This window comes from Vipera ursinii (assembly GCF_947247035.1).
Source record: "Vipera ursinii genome assembly, chromosome: 4".
Lineage (NCBI taxonomy): Eukaryota > Metazoa > Chordata > Lepidosauria > Squamata > Viperidae > Vipera > Vipera ursinii.
In genome coordinates, this window is record NC_139514.1 from 119,703,989 (window position 1) to 119,710,315 (window position 6,327).

The window sequence follows — 6,327 nt, forward strand, 5'->3', positions numbered from 1 at the left end:
TCAGCAGCATCCCCACCCAAGTATAGGAAACGATGACAAGGGTCACATTTTGTGTTACCTAGGCTCAGGGTTGGGTGTGTGGCTTTTTAAAACTACTCTTGGTTTCCTTCTAGAAGAAATTCTTTATTATATTCTGGCATCCCAAGGGACCGCGTGGTCCTGGCTCAGTTGCAGAATCTGCCCCTGGCAACGTGATGTGGACGATGCCTTCCTTTTGGACGAGGACCCTCCAATCACAAGGCTCCTCAACCCATGCTTAATTCTCATCCAAAGCAGTTGTATCTTGCTAGACTCCCCTTGCGCCAGATCCTAGGAGCCATGTTGAGAAGGCAACCATCTTTGTGGCAGCTGGATCCTCTTCAGGAGGGCCTTAAATTCTGGGCTCTGCTCTGCTCCCTCAGGTAGCATAGACACACGATCAATTTGCTCCTGTTTGCACAGCTGAGGAAAAAAAGGACAAAAGAAGGAATTGCACGTTCAATTGTTTCTGAAATCCATCAGAGGGTTTTTTTATGCTTTTGGCTTGCAGATGTTTGGACAGCAAAATGCTGACAGCAACATCTCAGGAATAAATAGGCCCCGGCTTTCATCTAACCTGGACCATGTGCAGAAGGAGGCTGGCGGCTGAAGGTGCAGCGGGGGTAACCCACTGTAATCTGGCAGAGGCCTTCGTAGAGAACAAATAAACAAGGGGCTCATCCTTCTTTCATCTGCCTCCTTCCTCCCCAGAATCCTTCTGAGAAGGCCACAACTTTGAACATTATTGTGGCTTTTTCCTTGCGTTGCAGCTGAGCTTTTTCGTTGGATGAGGAAAAAATAAATAGCAGTTGGTGTCCAAAGCAGGGCTGGATGAGGAGGAAAGAGGGGAGGACAGGAGAGAGAGATGCCGTGGCATTGGAGGGGGGGGGAGATGGGTGCAGGCAGAAGGGGCTGTTGTGACTTTGTCTCCCCTTGCAACCTAGGCTGTCCTGGATCTGTGCAAACAACACTGTGGCTTGAATCCAAAGGAAGCTAATCTATTCCAGGGCAAACAGGAGAGAAGCTGTCATCCTTGGGTCTCCTGACTTGTAGGTACATTTATGTTCACTGCATGCGCTGATGACCAGGCTGTAAAGACGTTTGTACACCTCAGTCACTGATTCCAAAGGGGGTGGATGGAGAACCACCCCCCACCAATGAATAAATGAACAATAAAGTTTCTTACCACCAGCGAATCCTAGAGCTGGAACGAGCCATTATTCAGGGTCAGTCTTGACTGTCCAGGCTCCATGTGAACACATCCGCTGAACATGAACATGTGCTTAGGTTTTATCCAGGAGTGCACAGTCTGTGTGAAGCAAAATGAAATTCCCTTAATTAGAAGAATTAATTTAATTTAATTTATTAGATTTTTATACCGCCCTTCTCCCGAAGGACTCAGGGCGGTGTACAGGGCAATAAATATCAAAATACGAAATACAAAAGTTAAAAAACATTAAATAATTATGCCCGATGTAGTACATTGGTTAAAATCCATGTTAAAACCCCAGACCCCAAACCCATCAGACCAGGCCGGCTTGTTCAAATAAATAAGTTTTTAGATCACGTCGGAAGGAGCGAAGGTCGGGGGCCATCTGGAGCTCAACTGGTAAGCGGTTCCACAGGTCTGGCGCGCCCACAGAGAATGCCCTCCCCCTGGGGGTCACCAGTCGACATTCTCTGACCGGTGGCATCCTGAGGAGGCCCTCTCTGTGGGAGCGCACTGAATGGAGGGAGGTTGACGCCGGCAGCAGGTGTTGCCGTAGGTAATCCGGACCCATGCCATGTAGGGCTTTATAGGTCATCACCAGCACCTTGAATCTCACCCGGAGGGCAACTGGAAGCCAATGCAGCTCACGGAGCAGAGGTGTTACACGGGAGTGTCGGGAGACCCCCAACACAACTCACGGGGCTGCATTCTGCACCAGCTGAAGCCACCACGTGGTCCTCAAGGGCAGCCCCATGTAGAGAGCATTGCAGTAGTCTAAATGAGAGGTCACGAGCGCATGAGTGACTGTACGCAAGGCATCCCGGTCCAGATAGGGCCGCAACTGGTGCACTAGGCGAACCTGGGCGAAGGCCCCCCTAGTCACAGCTCCTATATGATCTTCTAAGGAGAGCTGTGAATCTAGGAGGATCCCCAAGTTGCGAGCCCGATCTACGGGGGGTAATAACTAAGCCCCCATAGTAAGAGGTGGAATAATCTGAATTTCCCGAGATGCCGACACGCACAGCCACTCAGTCTTGTCAGGGTTGAACCGAAGAACTCTGCATTCTATCTGATCACCTTCACTATTATGAGCAGGTCAATCAGTGACAGCAGAGTCCGAGAATAAATTTAATTTGGGGTCTAGACATCACCACTGTAGTGCTCCCTTCCCCCCCCCCATGTTTCCTAGCAGGCAAAATGTTATGTGGTATTATTCTCTTTGATCTAAGGGAAACACTGGCTCAATCCCCCCTTCCCACTTTTTCGGTATCCATCAGGTTTCTGTTACGTCCACTATCTCTCTGTTCTGCCTATAGTCAAGCACTCTTGGTCTGCTCTCTGCAGATTTTAAAGGTGGCATCGAGCCATGTTCCCAGCGTGTGATTAAAATCTTGATTTTAATGGCACAGCTGCCTTTGGATGTTTTTATTGGTCCCCTAAATGGATCTGGCATTATTCATCTATATTTGCTTCCTGGAGATACCCAAATAGATCTTTAAATGACAGGGGAGTGGGTGACAGCTCTCTTCCGTACATCAGTAACGCTTCTGCTGCAGGAGCGGAGCCTGGCTGCTGGCTGAGAAGCTTAGGAAGTACATCTTTCCTAGCCAGCAAATCAGGGTTTCTCAGCCTCAGCCGTTTTAAGATGTGGGGCCTTCCACTCTCTAAGGATTAAGCATCTTAAGGTTTTAGGGCTGAGAAACATTGGCCTAACGAGTAGTTGGTCAGTGGGGAAAATCTTGGATTCAACTCCAGTTCATTCTCATACAGGGTAGAGGAAAACATTTCTCCTTGCACCGAGTAGTAACTCTGCTAAATCACCTTTTAAGGAACCTGGTTCATGATGGCTTCTGCTCCAAATGTGAACTGAAAATCTCGTGGGCGCCTTCTCAAAGGCAAGGAAACGAGCAGATCTCCTGTGACAAGCCGACCACAGGCATATCTTGCATTGAGAGCCTGGCCCCCAACAGGCCGGATTAGGAAGGCTGGTTAAGAACGCAGGTGGTCCTTGACTTGCGGCCATTCGTGAACAACGGTTTGAAGTCACAAGGGGCACTGAAAAAAGCTGACTTATGATTGGTCCTTGCCCTTTCGCGAGGGCTGCCTTGTGTCCCCAGGGTCACATGATCAAAATTCGGATATGCTTACGATGGCTGCCTTGTGTCCCCAGGGCCCGTGTGACAACGTTTGGCTTCTGACAAGCAGAGACAACGGGGCAAGCCAGATTCACTCTGCCAGAATCACGGGGCGATTCGCTCAACAACCACGGGGGGGGGGGAAGGCTCACTACATCGGGGTGTGTCTCGCTTAACAACCGCCTTGCTTAGCAATGGAAATTCTGGTGCCAGCTGTGGCCGTGAGCCAAGGACTTCCTGTATAATAACAGAGGCAGGCAGGACATGTGACGCTGTCCAAGGCGGCGCCCCTAGCGGTGGGGGGAGTAAAACCGAGGGAAGAAAAGCAGCCAGCCCCAGACTCCACGCCCAGGGTTTACTGTTTTATTTATGCTCTATTTTATTTGTTTCCTGCCTTTACTACTTTTACAAATAACTCGACATTTCATACTTTTAAGGTCTTTTGCCTTGAGCAGTACATTCGTTTTTAAATTTTAACCCTACTAATTACATCTGCAATTAATTTAACTAGCGCTGCCATTACGATTGCTGGGTTAAGTCTTCTAAGGGCCAAATCCAAAAGCTTTTCCTTTTAAAATAATGCTTATTTTCACCGTTTCCTCCCGGAGTCTCTGATGTGAATGGCCGAAGGAGGAACTTTCCCATATTTCAGCACCCTGTGCCAGTTTGGTCACAAGATAATAAACATTGTGAAATATTCATTTCTGGGACGGAGAATGTAGTATCCGGTTAAAGGTCACCTGTGTCTCCATTAGAACCACATAATTGTTGTTGACACACATGAAAGACCCCCCACTCACAACTCACAAGAGCTTGGCAATTGCCTAATTCCCAGCACAACGTTTAGGTCAGCAGAAATCAAATGCCCACCCCCCCCCGGAATGTCACTGGGTAGAACGTAGAGGTGATGGACGAGGCCTGATCCCATGCAGAACAAAGGTTCGTGCGCAAGAGGATGGAGACACTTGGAGCCATTGCAATCACCCGCTTGCGCTTCTTCCGATGCCCCCCCCCTGAGATTTTTCTCTGAAACCATGGGAAAAAATGTGATTTGGGATTCATAAGACTTTAAAAAGTATGATTCAGTTCATCCAATCTTGAGACTGAAAATATATGAATTTGCCTTTTCTCTTTCAAATAGAATTGCTGGTCTTGTGTTGGACGTGTAGTGAATTTCTGTCTCTCCTAAATTTGGGATAGAGACACGGGGGCTGCAGCCATCAGAAGAGACTCAGCAAAGGCCTGGTGAGAAATATTTACATTTAGATAAACGCTAAGGAGGGCCAGGAAGGTCCCCAACCTCCCCAACCTCAAATGGCCATGTATTTTTTTTTAAATCCCCCAAATTTGCAAGACTTGCACATTCATGAGAATGAGAGAATATTGACATGTCATAACATTTTGGGTATACAATGCACGGTTGGCCTTTTTTTAATGCTTTATTTTTAAAAAAAATAATTAACAGCACATAGAGTAAAATCCACGGAGGAGAATTCAAACACAAACAGATATTGTTATTTATCACTTCCTCTAACTGAGATGTTGATGCAAGTTCAGGAAATGCAAATTCCTGTTTAAAACCTCTCGTATTCCCACAAGACGTGGAAAGTCCTTCTGAGAGTGGAGGAAGACACGAAGGGATCAACTATTCTTAACTTGATCTTAACCAATGCAGAAGGCAGAGTCAACGCATGGAGAGAAAATAAAATTTGACATAGTCAAATTTTATTTATTTATTTCCTTACTTAAGTTTATATGTGGCTTCAATGAAAAACAATTCCAACTAAAAGCCACCTGGACCTCAAGGAAATGGATTTTAATAAACCCATGGCAATAATTATTAGGATTCTTTGGAAGAAACAAATGGAGAAAACAGTCCAAGCTAAGGAATTATCTGATTATCTGGACCCGTACCAATCGGGCTTCAGGCCTGGACACAGCACGGAGACGGCATTGGTCGCGCTGGTGAATGATCTCTGGAGGGCTAGGGACAGGGGTTGCTCCTCTGTCCTGGTCCTATTAGACCTCTCAGCGGCTTTCGATACCATCGACCATGGTATCCTGCTGCGGCGTCTCAGGGGGCTGGGAGTGGGAGGCACCGTTTTACGGTGGTTCTCCTCCTACCTCCGGGGCCGCTCGCAGTCGGTGTTGACAGGAGGGCAGAGATCCGCCCCGAGGTCTCTCATTTGTGGAGTCCCTCAGGGGTCGGTTCTCTCGCCCCTCCTGTTCAACATCTACATGAAGCCGCTGGGCGAGATCATTCGTGGTTTTGGGGTGGGGTATCACCAGTACGCTGATGATACCCAACTTTTTCTTTCCACCCCGAACCAACCCAGTGATGCCCTCTCCGTGATGTCCCGGTGCCTGGAGGCGGTTCAGGTCTGGATGGGGAGAAACAGGCTTCGTCTCAATCCCGCCAAGACTGAGTGGCTGTGCATATCGGCGTCTCGGGTTAACCAAGTTATTCCACCTCTAACGATGGGGGGTGAGGTGTTACCCCCCGTTGATAGGGCTCGCAACTTGGGCGTCCTCCTGGATTCACGGCTCAATTTTGAAGATCACATAGGAGCCGTGACCAGGGGGGCTTTTGCACAGGTTCGCCTGGTGCGCCAGTTGCGCCCCTATCTGGACCGAGACACCCTACGCACAGTCACTCATGCGCTTGTGACCTCCCGTCTGGACTACTGCAACGCTCTCTACATGGGGCTGCCCTTGAAGACCACTCGGAGGCTTCAACTGGTGCAGAATGCGGCCGCGCGAGTTGTAATGGGGGTTTCCCGATACTCCCATGTAACACCTCTACTCCGCGAGCTGCATTGGCTTCCGGTTGCCCTCCGGGTGAAATTCAAGGTGCTGGTTATCACCTATAAAGCCCTACATGGCCTGGGTCCGGGTTATTTGAGGGAACACCTGCTGCCGGCATCAAATGCCCTTCGCCCAGTGCGCTCCCACAGGGAGGGTCTG